The sequence below is a fragment of the Melanerpes formicivorus genome, unplaced genomic scaffold (assembly GCF_026170545.1).
Source record: "Melanerpes formicivorus ecotype bairdi unplaced genomic scaffold, bMelFor1.0.p_v2 SCAF_4, whole genome shotgun sequence".
Lineage (NCBI taxonomy): Eukaryota > Metazoa > Chordata > Aves > Piciformes > Picidae > Melanerpes > Melanerpes formicivorus.
This window is the reverse complement of record NW_027142356.1, coordinates 19,070,295-19,087,040: the sequence shown is the minus strand read 5'-3', so window position 1 is coordinate 19,087,040 and position 16,746 is coordinate 19,070,295. Positions and strand designations below refer to the sequence as shown.

Here is a 16,746-nt window from a genome sequence, read left to right as displayed (position 1 = left end):
GTTGGTGGCAATTCTGGGGGAAAAAAAATCCATCCCATTAGCTACAATATTGCCACAGACAATCACAAGCACTCCCTAAGTTTTTGTTTTGTAACTATTATCATTTCCTGGATTCCTCACAGATGTTGTTTACTGTTCCTCACACTGTTGTTTACTGCTACTGACTAGACCTTTAATTGAATAATCCCTTTCAAGTTTTAAAATAAAAATCTAACTTGACAGGTGATACAATACATTTTGTATTCCACACCATAAAGCCAAACAAGGAGGCAGTAGCATGTGCTCTAAAACCCCATTTTTCATTTCTACATATTAACAAAGTATTTTCATCACATTTACTCTTTCAAATTCCCATAGGAAATGAAGATGGTTGTATACTGCTAGATTATGTGATAAAAGCTCATCAACAAAGCAGCACAAAGAGACTGTGGCAGGTGGGGAGAGGGTAAACATTATCCTCCCTAGCTCCTCCTAAGCCCATCACAGAAACCATTAACCCATTAAAGGCCCAGAGGACCACAGAGATGCAGAATGACAGGCTGGGACACAAACGGGGGACTTTGTGGAAGAAAGGACCCCTCCAACAGCTGTCCCAGGATAGCTCCAGCCCATGTCCAGGTGTGAAACTCATCACTGTAACAGGAGAGCATGTCTTGGACAGAGGGGGGGGTCACTGCCCAGCACTGTGGGACATATTATGGGATGCAGGGGAAGGGCATTTAGGATGCAGGGGAAGGGCATTTAGGGGTTGCACAGGACTTACTAGGGGATGTTTACAGGAGGAACCAAAGGCAAGGACAGGGATGGATTTACATGATTTAGGGAAGAACAAGCATGAGAAAACAGAGAAATGAGTGTCTAAAAAGGGACAATTTTGTGCAAGGAGTTTGCTGGTTGGTTCACTTCCATGGCCATGCCTTGTGCCTGATCAGTGTAGTCTGTCCTATCTATTAAATCCTTTCTAACTCCTTTGTGGGTGAACAGCTTTATTCACTATGTGTGTGTACACCGGAGTTTGAGTGCAGCAGCTGAGGTGGGACTGCTGGCCACCAGAGAGACTGAGGCAAGTGCCAGCTTGGGGTGGGTTCACGGGGATGCCTGTGCCTGCAGTGCAGCACCTGGAGCATGTGCAGGCATGCATTCATGTGTACTGGGAACCCGTGTTCAGCCTTTCCGCTGGTTGGACCTGGGGCATGGTGCTATGGCAACTTCACTCCTCTGGGGCAGCCAGATCTAGCTCGCTGTTGACACCTAGTACAAAGGAATAAAAGGCTTCTAAAAAGCTAAACACAGTACCTGCTTAAAACACCATTTTCTTCTGCTGTTCCTCATACAGTGATCATAATCTTTTGCTCTGTATCTCAATTCTGTCCCTTTTCTACTACTTTTCCACTCAGATAATTTCACTCATTTGTATCAATCTTCTCTGTCATAGATATTTCCTCCCTTCCTTTTCACTTCCACTCTACCCCTTACTTAGATTTTATGGGTTCATTTTCCTTTAGCATAGGCCTTTCTGCATTTTCTGTAATCCTACCTTGGTCCTCTTCTCTGTGAAATTTCTTTTATCATTTCTTATCATTGTCATCCACCCTTCCAGTAACCACCACCCCTTACAGAGTTTGGCATTTCCTTTCAGCTTTCCTCTCACATACCAAAATTTGTTGTTTGTAACATTGCCTTTCACTCTCTTTAAAAGCAAAATGCATGCAACTGAGGCAATCCTCTTCTTAAATAGAACATGGTTATTTTCAGCACTTACTGACTGAACAGGATTTGTATTAAAGTTTTTTTCACAGGAGGACACCATGAAAATCACCAGACTATTACTGCAAATGCAGTCCAAAAAACTCAAAATCTGAGTCAGTTCTTCACAAAGCATTAGAGTCTGCTTGGGGATGAAACCGCCAAGAAAACACCCAAGGTTTAGTTATTTCTTTTCCCCTCCTCCTCTGTGTGTGCCTGCAGAAAAGAGATCATTTTCACATACTCCTCTTAATAGAATTTGATTTTGCAGACTTTGTTCTACCTTAAGTTGCTCACCTCATTAACTTCAGCATATCCATGTATGACTGCAAAGTTGAATTCAGTTTTTCACTCTAGCAAGTTTGTCAAAGAACTTGTATCTTTTTGATGTGTTTTTCATTGTCCCTTTTTCTAAACTACCCAGAATACTGCATCTCACCAGCTGTGAACACCAACACTTGAGAGGCACATGGAATTATGAGGAAAGGCTGAGAGACCTGGGGCTTTTTATGCTGGAGAGAAGACTGAGAAGGGATCTAATAAATGTATATAAATATATGAGGGCTGGGCGTTAAGGGGCAATGGATATAAACTACAGCACAGAAGTTCCACCTCAATATCATAGTATCATAGTATCATTCAGGGTTGGAAGGGACCACAAGGATCATCTAGTTCCAACCCCCTGCCATGGGCAGGGACACCCCACAATAGATCAGGCTGGCCAGAGCCTCGTTCAGCCTGGTCTTAAACACCTCCAGGGATGGGGCCTCGACCACCTCCCTGGACAACCCATTCCAGGGTTTCACCACTCTCATGGTGAAGAACCTACTCCTCACATCTAGCTTGAATCTCCCCACCTCCAGCTTCATTCCATTCCCCCTAGTCCTATCACTACCTGAGATCCTGAGAAGTCCCTCCCCAGCCTTCCTGTAGGCCCCTTTCAGGTACTGGAAGGCCACAATTATGTGGAATATGAGGAAGAACTTCTTTATTGTAACAGTCAGAGACCACTGGAACAGGCTCCTGAGAGAGGCTGTGGAGTTTCCTTCTCTGAAGACTTTCAAGACCCATCTGAATGTATTCCTGTGCGACCTATGCCAGATTATGTGCTCCTGCTCTGGCAGGGATGTTGGACTCAAAAGATCTCCAGAAGTCCCTTCCAACCCCTAACATCCTGTGATCCTGTGAATTAGCATCTTCCATACAATACCTCATACTGTCTGTTAGGACCCTCACTAATCTAAGGCACTGATTTTGGTATTCTATTTTTAAAAAGGTACTATACAAACAAGGAAGATTCATCTTAAACATAACTCTACAGGGCTGAAAATATTTATCAGCTTTATAGAAAACCATCTGTCTTCACAAAAACTCATATTCATCAGATGACTCTTTAATGACTTTACCCACTATTATAGAGAAGGACAATTTGACACTGTTACTACATAAAGAAATCTTCTGCACTGAAATTACTACTTCTTTCCAGCAAAACAACTCAGTTATATTAGCTGAACTGTGTTTGGCCTAATGGCTTTAAACAGAAGAGACCACATCACTGTGAGGAGACAGCAGACATCTTTTGAACAGTATTGGCACTCAGGAGCAATGCTTTAGTGGTGAGGCTGCATCTGGAATATTGTGTCCAGTTCTGGGTCCCTCAGTCAAAGAAGGACAGGGAACTGATTAAGGAGACTGAGGGGTGACCTCATTAATGTTTATAAATACAAGAAAGGCAATTGCAGGAGGATGGAACCAAGCTCTTCTCTTTGTTGTCCAGTGATAGGACAAGGAGCAATGGGTGCAAGCTGAAGCATAGGAGATTCCATGTGAACACAAGGAAAAATTTTTTCACTGTGAAGGTGACACAACACTGGAACAAGCTGCCCAGAGTGGTTGTGGAGTCTCCTCCACTGGAGACATTCAAAACCCACCTGAATATGCTCCTGTGTGACCTGCTCTAGGTGGTCCTCCTCTGGCAGAGGGGATGGACTAGATCTTTTGAAGTCCCTTCCAACCCCTAATATTCTGTGATTCTCTCCAAAGAAGCAGTACAGAGCTTCTGAGTTTGAAGCAGCAATAAGGTAAAGTAGCATATTGACCACCACAAGCCAGGGCAGAAATGTGCTTATGTTCATAGATTACATGGCAAGGACTAGTCACACAGCCTGATGCCACTTTGGAAACACATTGGAAACACTGAAGCACAGAGTCTTCCCTTGGGAACCAAAATCATCCCTTAGCTGTGAGGGACCCAGATAGGGAAAATCAAGGTTAGATTTAGTCCTGTTACTCACTGTTTTGTTCTAGCACAAGAGACTTTTACTCCACAGCCTACTCCTGAGCAAGGGCTTTTCCTTACTCCAGCTGACAGCATCAAGGTCCATGAACAACAGAGCAATAGAGAGCTCACTGCAACTGCCTCTGCACTCAGCCCACCCTGATAACCAGAGAGCTGCAATTTGCCTCATGTTCCTCTGCTAAGCAGATGTGTTCCAGCCAATGACTTCCAGCAATACACCAGGATTAATCCTGCAGTCCACATTGTCCTCCCAGTCTCCTTTCACCACACTTATCAAGTCCTACAGTATCTTACACTAGGCTTGGACTTCCCCTTAAAACTCTGATCATGTAAGAAATGTGCACCCTTGTCTTGTCAGAAGACAGCTACAAAAGTTCACTTCTGTATTGACTATAAATCTTGTCTTAGTCCTTCACTGACAACTGTTTGACTTCCTGCTAAACTTTTGTTCCATAGGGTAGGTGCCCTTCTAACTTGTCTCATGTTATACTGATTTTACATCTGAATCAAACTATTTACATATTTTTTGTTTCCGCTTTGAACATTTCTACCATGCCAAAGAAGTTCCTTTCTTCCATAGCATCATTGGTATTCAAAAACTCCAACTGGAAAAGACTTCAGAGGACACTTTGTGGGGAGAACTCTATCCCCCATGAGACCTGCAGTCATCAAGCTATCACAAATAAACTATATTCTGTGGAGGTCAAGGGAGTTGTTCCCATGACTGCAAAGATGGCCTGGCTTTCCCTCGCTGCATTTCTGTTTGTAATATCATCTACTCTCCTTTAGGGATCAGAAGGGTAGATACTGGAAAACAGGCATTAGTATATTTTCATTCAATGGCCCAAAGTGACCAAAACAATTATGACATGCACAGGGACTGTCCCCTATATATCCTCACAAGGAACTCTAACCATATGATGTCACAATTACAGTTCCATATGTTACTAGGTTTTCAGATTCTGCTGAACAAATTAGAAGTATTCAGTGTTAGGAAGTACTTTGTACCCCACATTTTCCACTAGGTGCCACATTGCCCAGCATTTTAAAGCAGGCAAATATTACGTATCCTGTTTTTCAGAAGTCATATTTGCCATCCAATTTTGTCTACCTAAAAGTCCATTTGAAGGTACAAATAGTTCAAATTTGGATTCCAGTTGCTGGTGGGCAATTGTAGAAACATTCCCAGTACATCCTACCCTCCTTGATCTGACAGACTTGTTATATGTTTTATTCTACTTAAGTCTGAGGGATTGGACTACTATTTTTTCCTCTACAAAGTACATTGCTATAACTGAAACAGAAGTCAACTGAGTATCATAGTTTGGCATTGCAAAAAATGCACTCAATTCTGTCTAACACAAAGTTTTAGCAATTATTTCATATTTTATGGGAATACCGAGATACTACTGGCCTCTTAAAGGTATATAAAGAAGGGATTAAGTCTTTTAAACCAAAACATCCACAAGTTATAGAACTTTCAAGCAATTATTGATTGTATTCAGCTAACGTACAGTAGCACAATTTTCCTTCCACACTATGCATTATCAAGAAAAGTTCACATAGCACAAAACTGCCCTCTCTTCATTATCTCACAATTTCCTGTAACAGCTGCACCTAGTTGCATTTTCTTTGCTCTTTTAATTTTTTTTTAATAGATTCTTATATAGAATTGTAGGTGCCCATTCATAGAACCTGTTTGCAGATCCAGAAAGAACCACTGCCTCTAGCCACCTGCCTAGTGTCACCTGTACAGACAGAGTACACAATACAGACAGCTACCTCACTCCAAAGCACTAGGAGTTCAGCCAAGGCAGTACAAGGTAGCAGCTAACAAGCTAAGGTTTCATACTGTGCTGTATTTCCCACCACAGTCCCTGGGCAGGCACGCTCACATATTATAGGGACAGACAGATATAGATGGGTCAGTCACAGATGGAAGACATCCTTGTGAAGAAATTTGTCATCAGACAAGTCAATAGGAGAAAATTCAGGCAGGAACATTGTAACTCATCCTACACACAAGCGACCAGAAATGCTTTTGACAGTTTGAATGCCACATTGCTTGTACAAAAACATTCATTTCATAGGATTATAAAAGAGCAATAAATGTGGTATCATCTTCACCATAAAATCAGAAACCTTGTTTTTCAGCAGTCACCTAGCCTGAAGTTAACTTTGAAATAGCCTTCCTCAACTAAGCACTGCAAAACCTCTCACAGTCCAATACCAATCCTGTACACTGCTCCTACACAACCAACAGCATAGCACTGTGGCAGTACAATTGCTTAAAGCACCTTTAATGCCTTTGCATCCTGACAACCATTACACTGAAGGAACTACATGAAGTTACAAGAAACACTGAAATACCCTAGGGAGCTATGAAACAATACAGAATAATGGAATACTGGCAAAGTCCCTACTATTTCCAAATCATGGAACTCTAATTAAAGTTTCAGTCTGGTTCACAACAAATTTGGGGGGAAAAAGGCACTGAACCATAAAAATGGCTACACAAAACATGGTAACATTATTTTACCATTTGATACTGCTTTGACCGTATCATATAATCTACCTTTTAATAGGTTTTTATTTCCCTTTCACGAAAAATTTGATCTAAATGGCTGTAACAGCACACACCTGCCTGGAAGAAAATCCTATTTTCAGTGATTTGGAAAAATACTATTGTGCAGATGTCCTTTTCCTGACATGCTCTGTTCACTTTAAATGAATGCACCTCATTAACTCTGATAATTAACAAGGTTATTCTCATAACGTAAAAGGTTTAAGTTCCTCTATTAAGTCATTATTTGAATTTACACTGCTATTAAGATGATGAGGCTACTGTGAATTTATTTTTACACAAGATGTTTCTCCTTTAAGATCCTATTTTTTTCTAAGTCAAGGCATATAATTTCATTGTCATGCACGCTACACAATAGTAAATCTACTGGATTAATAAATGTATAATATACATACAGAAACCAAACAAAAGTAAAGTTGAAAACCTAGACAGAGTGAGGTGGCAACGCAAAAGGACAGCCAAAATAGCATGGCTGTGGCAGCAGAGGCCAGCAGTAACTGGAAAAAAAAAAAAAAAACAAACAAGAAAAAGAAAAAAGGACCAAAATTACCAAAATTACAAGCAGATATACACAACTGGGGAAAAGGCTATCAGCAGATGTATACCCTCCTAGCTGAACCATTCCAGTAAGATTCTGCAGGCTACAGAGAAAATCCCAATTCCCATGCTCTTACACTGGGAGCATAGTAGTGCACATTTGGGGAATTTTGTTCCTAGACCACGTGTAACTGTCTAACTAATAAGATCTACTCAAAATCTAATAAGTACTTTTATTTTGCATATTGGTGTTCCCAGTACATGAACTTGATTCATCCACAAGAGAAAAGCCAGATGGTTATTATAAGGATATTAAAAACAGCTAATTGCAGCAGTCACGTAGAGCAATTCCACATCAAATGAAAAACCCCAATAAGAACAATTTATCTTATTATCCATACTGACACCATATTTGTTGAGGTGAGCTGCAGCTAAATATATGGAATAATCATAGTATGGAAACATTAGCCACATTTACTTAGAGATTTAGTTATAAAGGGTTTATTGATAGCAAACCCAATACCATAGAATTGAAGCAACTTGAATATAAGTATCTAGAGATGTCAAATTAACGTCCAAAGTTTTGCAAAGATGTTTCTTTGTACAGAATACGGTCACTACTAAATTACAATAATATTTTAATCCTTTAAATAGAATAGAATAGACCAGACCAGGTTGGAAAAGACCTCTGAGATCATCAAGTCCAACCCATCACCCAACATCATCTAATCAATTAAACCACGGCACCAAGTGCCTCATCCAGTCTCTTTTTAAACATTTACCTCCAGTGATGGTGACTCCACCACCTCCCTGGGCAGAACATTCCAATGGCAAATCACTCTTTCTATGAAGACCATCTTCCTAACATCCAGCCTAAACCTCCCCTGGCACAGCTTGTGACTGTGTCCTCTTGTTCTGGTGCTGGTTGCCTGGGAGAAGACACCAACCCCCACCCGGCTAGAACCTCCCTTCAGGTAGTTGCAGGCAGCAATAAGGTCTCCTCTGAGCCTCCTCTTCTCCAGGCTAAGCAACCCCAGCTCCCTCAGCCTCTCTTCATAGGGCTTGTGCTCCAAATCCCTCCCCAGCTTTGTTGCCCTTCTCTGGACATGTTCCAGCAACTCAACATCTTTCCTAAACTGGCTCAGAAATGGACACAGTACTCAAGATGTGCCCTAACCACTGCTGAGTACAGGGGCATGATGACTTCCCTGCTCTTGCTGGCCACACTAGTCCTGATATAGGCAAGGATGCCACTGGCCTTCTTGGCCCCCTGGGCACACTGCTGGTTCATGTTCAGCCTACTATCGACCAGTACCCCCAGGTCCCTTTCTGCCTGGTCACTCTCCAGCCACTCTGACCCCAGCCTGTAACACTGCATGGGGTTGTTGTAGCCAATGTGTAGAACCCAGCACTTAGATGTGTTAAATCTCATGCCACAGACAAAAGAACTTTGTTGTGATGTGAGGATTCCCACAGCTCTGACTGGATTTAACACTGAAACAAACTAAGTTTACAGAGTTAAGGTCAGCTGGTTAGCCCCCACATAGGAGAGTTTCAAGCACTGCTAGTTTGACCCACTCATGCATCTTAAAAGGGTGTCATTCATTCAGCATGCCTTTTCCACAAAACTTTAGTTACTCTATTTTAAAGCACTCACTGCTAGATCTTGCCACAAGTGCTGATCAGCCTAAAAAAAAAACATTAAATTCTTCCTATGAAGCATCAGGAGTGCTGTGAAATATACTGAACAAACTCACTATACAAGTCTAATCAGCATAACAACTGCCTCAGGAATTATCAGTTTGCCAATCTGTAGACCCTTACAAAAAGTGTAAGAACATTCTCAAAAATATAGTATGGTATTCATGGATGAGCTGTAAAATTAATTTCATTTTAAAGTTGAAAGTGACTGTTCTTCAGCAGAATGAAGACAGAAGTACGCATGTGAGATTAACGGAGGGCAATATTTAATGGTGGCAGCTTTACACAAGTTTGGATGAGATTTTTGGTCAGGAGTATTAGATGCCAACAGAGTTTTTGCTATTATTAGGAAGCATTATCACTGATTGCGTCTCCAAACACACCCTTATATTTGGCTTGAACATTTGGAAATGGACTTGAATGATTACAGTGCTATCTCTGTTACTTTTCCTTTCTGAATGGTGGTTTCCCAATTGAAACCAATGCCCTGGCAAACAGCAAAGCTTTAACTTTCATTGCCAGTAATGAGCCTCCTTCCTCAGTCTAATACAAGATGCACACAGCATTCATCTTCTTACAGCCCCCCTCCCCACCCCAATCCAGCAGTCAGAGACAGAGCCCCAAACAGAAGAGTTTGTTTTTCAACATGAAGTTCAAAGAGCTCTTTTTTTTTCTTTGCTTTTTTAAACAAACATTGGAAAAAAACAGAGTGGTTTTGGCATTGCTTTAATCACATTAAACTTGACGACAGGAACTCTAATTAAAATCTAGAACTCTAGCTGTAAGAAACAGCTAATTAGTTCCCAACTTAATGAAGTACTGTGGCAGTGTCCATATTAGCTGTTCAGCATTAGAAGGGATATGTTCTGCAAGATAAACTCATTCTCTCAGGCAACACATCAGTTTGCATATTTAGTTCAATCTATGCCATTATCACAGGGATTTAAGCAAACATACTGTAATAACTATCAGATTTGCAGATCTCCGTAGACAGTAAGATAATTGAACTTCGTAGCATTTCAAACAGAGAAGGGCAAATACAAGGCAGCTTGTTACCTTTCTATTAGGCAGTGAAGATAAATTAAATTGCACTAAAGTGCAAGGCGTTTCTCTCCTTTCGATTTGTTCCTGACCACAACTTGCAACTACCAGAAGATGGGGAAAGAGAAAAGGCATTTTACACATGTGCTCCCCAGAAGTCTGATCAAAATACACGGGCTATGGGAAGGTTTGGAGGAATCTTTGCTACATAGACAGCAAGACATGCTGACAGCAGTGGAAGCCTGAAAATCTTAGTTCGGATTTCCACGGCTTTTGGCGTCTGGTTTTATAAGGACTGGTACCTCTATCCCCCTTTCCACACACAGAGCATCAACTAAGACAAACAAACAAACAAAATCTCTGAAAAACCTAATTACAAAGGGCAACTTCTCCCACATTCCCCAGACACCTTTTTAAACCCGAGTTTCCTCCTGTTACCGAGTCGCTGCATGCCACGCTTACTGGGAAAACCCTTGACGTTAAAGCAGCATTTACCCCGCTGTTGAGCTGAGAAGGATGTGACATTGTCCCTAAGGGGGTCAGAGTCGCGCCGGCGAAAGGCTCGGCGGGGAGCGCACAGCCCAGCGGCGGTACTCGCAGCAGCGGGGGCTCCCCGAGTGGCAGGCGGTGGGGGCGGGCGCTCGGGGGCTGCTCCCTCCCGGGGTCCGTCTCCGACTCGGGGCAATGCGATGCGAGGCCAAGAGAAAATACCTGCAGCGCACAGGCTGGAGGCTGAAGGACCAGGGCAGCTGGGACCGCTGCTCCGTACCAGCGACGGTGAAAGTGCCAGCCCGGCTGAGCAATGACAGCAGGCGACGGGTTGACAGAACCCCCTGTGACCGTCCGCACCCGCCGCTGACCGAAAGCAAGAGGACGGCAGCAGGAACCTGTGCGAGTGTCTTTTGGCGTTTCTCTCCAAAATCCCTAAATATCACCACCACCAAACACTAACACTAACAACAAAAAAGGCAAAAAACAAACAAGCAAATAGAGAACAACACCCCCCACCAAAAACCAAAACAAAACCAAACCCCCACTGCCAACCACACACACACAAAAAAGGACAAAACCAAACAAACAAGCAAAAAAAAAAAAAAAACAAACACCCCAAACCAACCCTCTCCCCAAAAAGGGCAGCACCCGGCATGTGCCCCACCATCTCCACCCTTCCTCATTCTCCCCCTTCGCGGCGCGCCGGGTCGAGCAGTGCCGCCCCCCACCCACTCACCAGCGGAGGGCCGAGAAACCTCAGGGAGCCGGCTGCCGGGGCGGCGGGGCCGGCTGCCTGTCGGGCTGCGCCCTCCGCCCCATGCCGCCGCCCGCCCAGCCGCCAGTCCGCTGCGCCGCCGCCCGCCCCTGCGCCCCGCCCCATGATGTCATCGCGGGAGCTCCCCCGCCCGACCGACGGCGGGGCAGTAGTACCCGGCACATGCAGCGGAGGGTGGGTGCTGCTGGTCTCGGGCTCTGCTGCATCAAGGGAGGTGGTCGGTCGCGGGGAAGCACATCCCTTGGGTCGGAGGATTTCACGCTAGAGAATTCGCCCACTCCCTCGAATACCCCAGGTTCTTTTTTTTTCTGTGAAATACTCTCTCAAATCAGTTTGTTGGAAGTGTGGAAATCCTGCGTGGAATCCCTGGTAGAGGAGAGACGGGGGCTTGTTTACAGGTCTCTTTGTACTAAAAAATTGTGTGGTCGCCCAGATTCGCCCCTTCCCCTTAGAAGCTGTACAGAAATAGCATCTAAGCCCTTAGTTCAATATGGAGAGCAACTGGGGGCTAGGGGGGCTGTCGAGGGATGGGAGACGGCACTCAGCACGACAACGTGCAGCTAGCTCCATTATTTAGCCTCCCCGTTGTATAATTACTCTCACGTCATATTTGAATGGCTTAGGTAGCTTAAGAAACTAACCTTCTGAGGCAGCATGGACAAGTAGTGGTCCAGACTTGGAAAGACAAATTACATTTTAAAATCGACTTTATCACATCTACTAGTTACATGCATTTGATAGCAGCTTTTTCACCAGACTAAATCATTCTAGGCTGATTTAAATTAAGCCTCCGTGGTCTTAGGTAACAAAGTATAGAAAGGGGACAATATGGACTTTTTTTTTTTTTTCTTTGATTGACAAGTCTATAGATTGAAGAAAACATTGCTAGAACAAGCTCAGGCTTCTTCAAAGAAGACCACTGAAGAGATGGAGGACTGTTAAGTCCTATTGCTATAGGGGCAAATGTCTAAACAAGTATCACCTTCATAATGGTGAAAATACTAAGCAAGCACCTGGGCATTATGGAATTCACTCAAGTAGATTAGTATTTTTTCTGGGTCCTGGGATCTGATCTGAAGATCAAAACATGAGAGGTTTTTTAAAGTTTTACCTCCTTGTTATATATTTCTTTTCCAATAAACTGTAAAAAAGAAACAAAGCTGTTCAAAATTCTCTCACCTTCTGGCACTAGTTTAAAAATTCTTTTAATTCTCAGCTGTATGCAGGTAGAGTTTCACTCATTCTTGCAACTTTTATCTCACCCTATTTATCATTTTGCTTTATTGGAGATGTCACCTAATCAGGTTTCTAACAGCTATTTTTGTACCCTGAAAATAAAACTGAAGATTAAGCTACATCGGCCTCATTTATTGCTGCTCTGCTTCACCATTTTAACACATTTGCATTGCTACTCTCTGCATGAAAATACATCCCTTCCTCCCTTAAAAAAAAACAAACAAAAAAATAAAGTATTTGGATATTCTATTGTTTCCTGCTACTTGCAGAATAATTTTTCAAAAATGGGATCAGTAACAATATACATGCAGGAATGAGGACTCCCTTCCAGAAAAGCCTTCTTTCCAGCTGGGATTTTGAAGCCTGAAGCAGTAGTATGAAGCATTTTCCTATTGCTCTGGATAAGTGGACTAATCACTGAGGTCTAGTAAAGGCTACTGATCTCATGGATCTGGTGGTGTTTCTTTTTGGTAAGGCGTTTCAATAGTTTCATTGTGTGGAAAATTTCAAGGACAAAAGAACACCTCAAATTCAGACAACTGATATTACATCAATAATAGCCACTACCAGATTAAAACAAGGGACAAGGTGATAGTTGAACAGTAATATTTAACTGGAAAAAAATATGTATACTAGGTAGAAGGTATATGCTAGGCAATTAATTCAGAGAACTCCATATTGGCAGATGAGCTGTTCGCCATTGCAGAGCAATTTCCTTATAGTGCATTCCTCAACAGAGAAGAGCATCAGTCTGTCAGTGGAAAAGGTGAGTTGTAATTGCTGCCACTCTATCAGTTAATGCTGGTGAAAATACTAGTTTAGAGAGAGCTGCAACTTACTCTAGCAAACCTTTTTAGATTCCTTCATACTTTAAGCACACTAACAACTCTGTAACTACAGCTGCTGTAATTACATATGACTAAGAGGACCAAGAACCACACACCAGAACAATTTGTTATGACCCAACACATGTCTGAGATTATTGTTCATCATACCTGAACTTTTGCCTTTGGACATTAAAATTCAGTCTTTTTGCAGACCAGTGTATTTGAATTTTTAAAGAGATATTAAAGTCAAGGAAGAGTTTATGCTGATGAAGATCTGGAACAGCTTTATGGGTTCAGAACCATAGCATTTAAATACAGGACTAAACTTTTCCTTCCAAGTATCAAAAATGAATATTGTATTTATAAACCTATTTCATAAACCAATGTGTTACAGAGCAACAAACTTTTACAGCTACAAATTAACATGGGGGATGTGGCAAATGAAAGGGAAGAAAAAATCATGCTATATGCATTAAGTCAAACCACACAATAGAAATGGGATTATTGTAGGAAATATTACAGTGAGTACTTACTGATATTTTTATTTATTTTTTTTGCCATGAGATTAGTAAATTTGAGTCAGATTCTGCAGAAATGGAATACAGCAACAATACCACTCTTCTATTGAAAAATAAGAACATTCATCGTATGTGCCTTTGCCACACTCTCAGGATGTGTTTACACTGCCAGTTCAAGACGTTCCTGCCACAGGAAGTGGCTCTTCCTTTCTTTCAGGTATTCCCACACCTCCAAGTTATGTATTAACAAAACCATGACTGATGTGATGAGGAATTTGAGTCTACTTATCAGGCTGCTAGTAAATGTGCATCCTTTAGAAAACTATATATATATCCCTGTCTTCACACTCACCAATTACTAGTGCTTGCACAAGAGTCACAATAGTAACAGGAATGAGAAATACGTCTGGAGGAGAGAAAATGGAGGCAAAGCCTCCAGCAAAAATGTATTAACACTAACTCAAGCCAGCTGTGAAACACAGGAGTTGAAGCCGTTACCTCACAGGCAGAGATTCACAATGCTCTTGAATGGGATGATATTATTATTATAATTATTATTATTATTATTGTTATTATTAAAGTTGAAAATAGCAGCTGTAGTCACCAAGTGTACTTTACAGTAGAACAGCTCGAAATAGAAAGGACTAAACTTCTTCAGAGGTGATCACAGCCTGGTAGTTATGTTAAGAAGATTACAAGTACAACTTTTAATCCCTCAGGCACAAAATAAAATAAATAAAACAACTGAATTGAAGTCTAACATTTTGACTGTGCAAGCATGTTAGCCACAGAGATAACAGATAAAATATGAGGAATATGAGAAAAAGTCTTTCTGCAGTTTAGTGAATCTCCAACAATTTTGCAGCTCTTTCAACTTTATAATTTTCATTACTTTTCTATTTGTGCTTTTAGAAAAATGAAGTTTCATTTCCATTGTAAGGACTTTTGCACTGAGGATTTTCTTCAAGATAAAAATAAAAGATGTTTCATATATTCATGTGTAAGTTGTCACTGGACTCTGAATAAAAGCTAGCCATAGTGAAATGGTGCTAGAAATACATAGCCCTAACACCAGACGAAAGGTGTGTGTACCTTTTACCATGTTAGCTCTGTTCTTAGTCACCTTTGATATGCTAATACCAAATCTGTACCACGTGTAGTTCTACAGGGGAAGGTATTCGCCTGTTGATGTGTGCTTATTAATTTGAAGAGCATTTCAATAAGAAGTTGTACAGATATACAGTATGAGGGTTAATGTACACACATAAATCCAAACACAGAAGGTTTTTCTAACAGGAAAACTGTCTTGGTAATTTAGAATCAGAAAGGGGAAATACTGCCTCCCCTGCTAGCTATCCTCATATCATGCGTACAAGTACTCCAAGTTACCTCTCATGCAATTTTTAGTTCAGACCTACATATCTTCTTGTTCTGCGCATGATACAAAGATGCTACACTGACTTCCCAGTAGGTTTTTTGAGTAGTTATTACTTGCATTTAAGAGCACATGGTAGCTTCTAAAACCCCAGGCAGTTCCTGCTGCTTTGTTCTCTGCTCTCAAAACAAAATTCACATTACAAATACTACACCAAGTGTTTTCTTCTCTGAAATTTTACTACTGGATGGCAAATATAGTGGTGTTTTGGTAGCAAATATGCTCGCCCAAGATGACAAATTTTATGAAAACAGTGAACATTAAGACAAAAAGGCACAAGTGAACTGTCTACCACCAAAAACAAGAGATCAGGCAACCATACTAAGAGATAAATACATTTTTGTTTAGAGACCATTTTGGTACATGCATTATTTTCCATCTCATGAGCTTTTACTTCATGATACCTTCTGTTCCTAATGTGTATTTCCTTCTCAAAGGAAGTCCTAATTTAAATATGCAGTAAACAGATTTTACAGAATGAAAAAACCCATGACTGTACAAAATGAGTGCCCTGCTCCTGAGTACCACTTATGTTCTAATAAATAAGTTAGATATTAACAAACCTGCTAGTACATATTTTCATATATTGGTTTCTTGGTGGGATAGTGTTATACATGCTGTACCAATTTACACCAATAGGTATGTTTGGTGTGTACATAATATTTAGCAGCTGAAGCTTGCTGTCTATCCTTTAATACATTTGCGGAAATGTAAGATCAAAATAGGCATGTAACCTACAGCTTTTCCAGTTGCAAACACTTTCTTCTATGCAGACAACAGCACAGGATATAGAGGCCACAGAACAGACATGGACGTACACATAGACAGTTAGTTTCAATAATGATATTATAACTAAACTGTGCACAAGCTTTGATTCTTGTGAAGAAATGCTGTTGCTGGAGCCATAATATTACCCTTGTCATGGTGTTCCCTTTTTCTCAGATGGCAATATGTAGCCAAAAGGGGGAAAAAATGTTAGAAGGGACTGTAATACTGCATATTTTAGCTTGAGTCTGAAACTTCTGTCCCTGTAACAGTCCACATTTATCTTGGCATCTTATTGTAGCCTGCTGTGCTCTGCCCCTCAAGCACAGCATGTATGATACTTATAATTTTTTTCACCTTTCTCATTTCAATTAACAGCAATTCAAGGCACAGAGTCATGGCATGCTCTTATTATTCCTTACACTTAAGTGGTGGTTTGGATACTGGTGATAATAATCTAGATCATGCAATCCAAACATTGCTTAGGTCACAATGAAAGTTCTTTATCTCAGTTTTATGTTATTTTTTGAGCTGTTTTCAGGCTCTATATGTTGTCTCCTAAGTATCAAAGATGTGTCCTAGTTTACATATTCTCCAGCTGATTAACAGAGACATACCACACACCAGCTATATTGGTTTCAGTCTTAATATCGAAGCAGAGCAAGCATTTTCAGTCACTATTAAAAAAACATTTTAGAACCACATCTTACTCAAAAAAATCATTATCAGTGACTTTTTTTGTTGCTGTTGAAACAATGAATTAATGGCTCTACAGGAACCTTCAGAGCTC

General features: G+C 41.2%; 1 protein-coding gene across 7 annotated transcripts in view; it reads right to left on the bottom strand.

Annotated features, from left to right (window-relative positions):
* Positions 1-11,221, bottom strand: part of MARCHF1 (membrane associated ring-CH-type finger 1) — a 215,105-nt gene extending 203,884 nt beyond the window's left edge. For all 7 annotated transcript variants that reach the window (XM_068137160.1, XM_068137156.1, XM_068137167.1 and 4 more), the window contains exon 1: positions 11,137-11,221. The gene's annotated coding sequence lies outside the window, so the exon portion shown is untranslated. The remainder of the gene's footprint in view (positions 1-11,136) is intronic.
* Between the last annotated feature and the right edge of the window lie 5,525 nt (positions 11,222-16,746).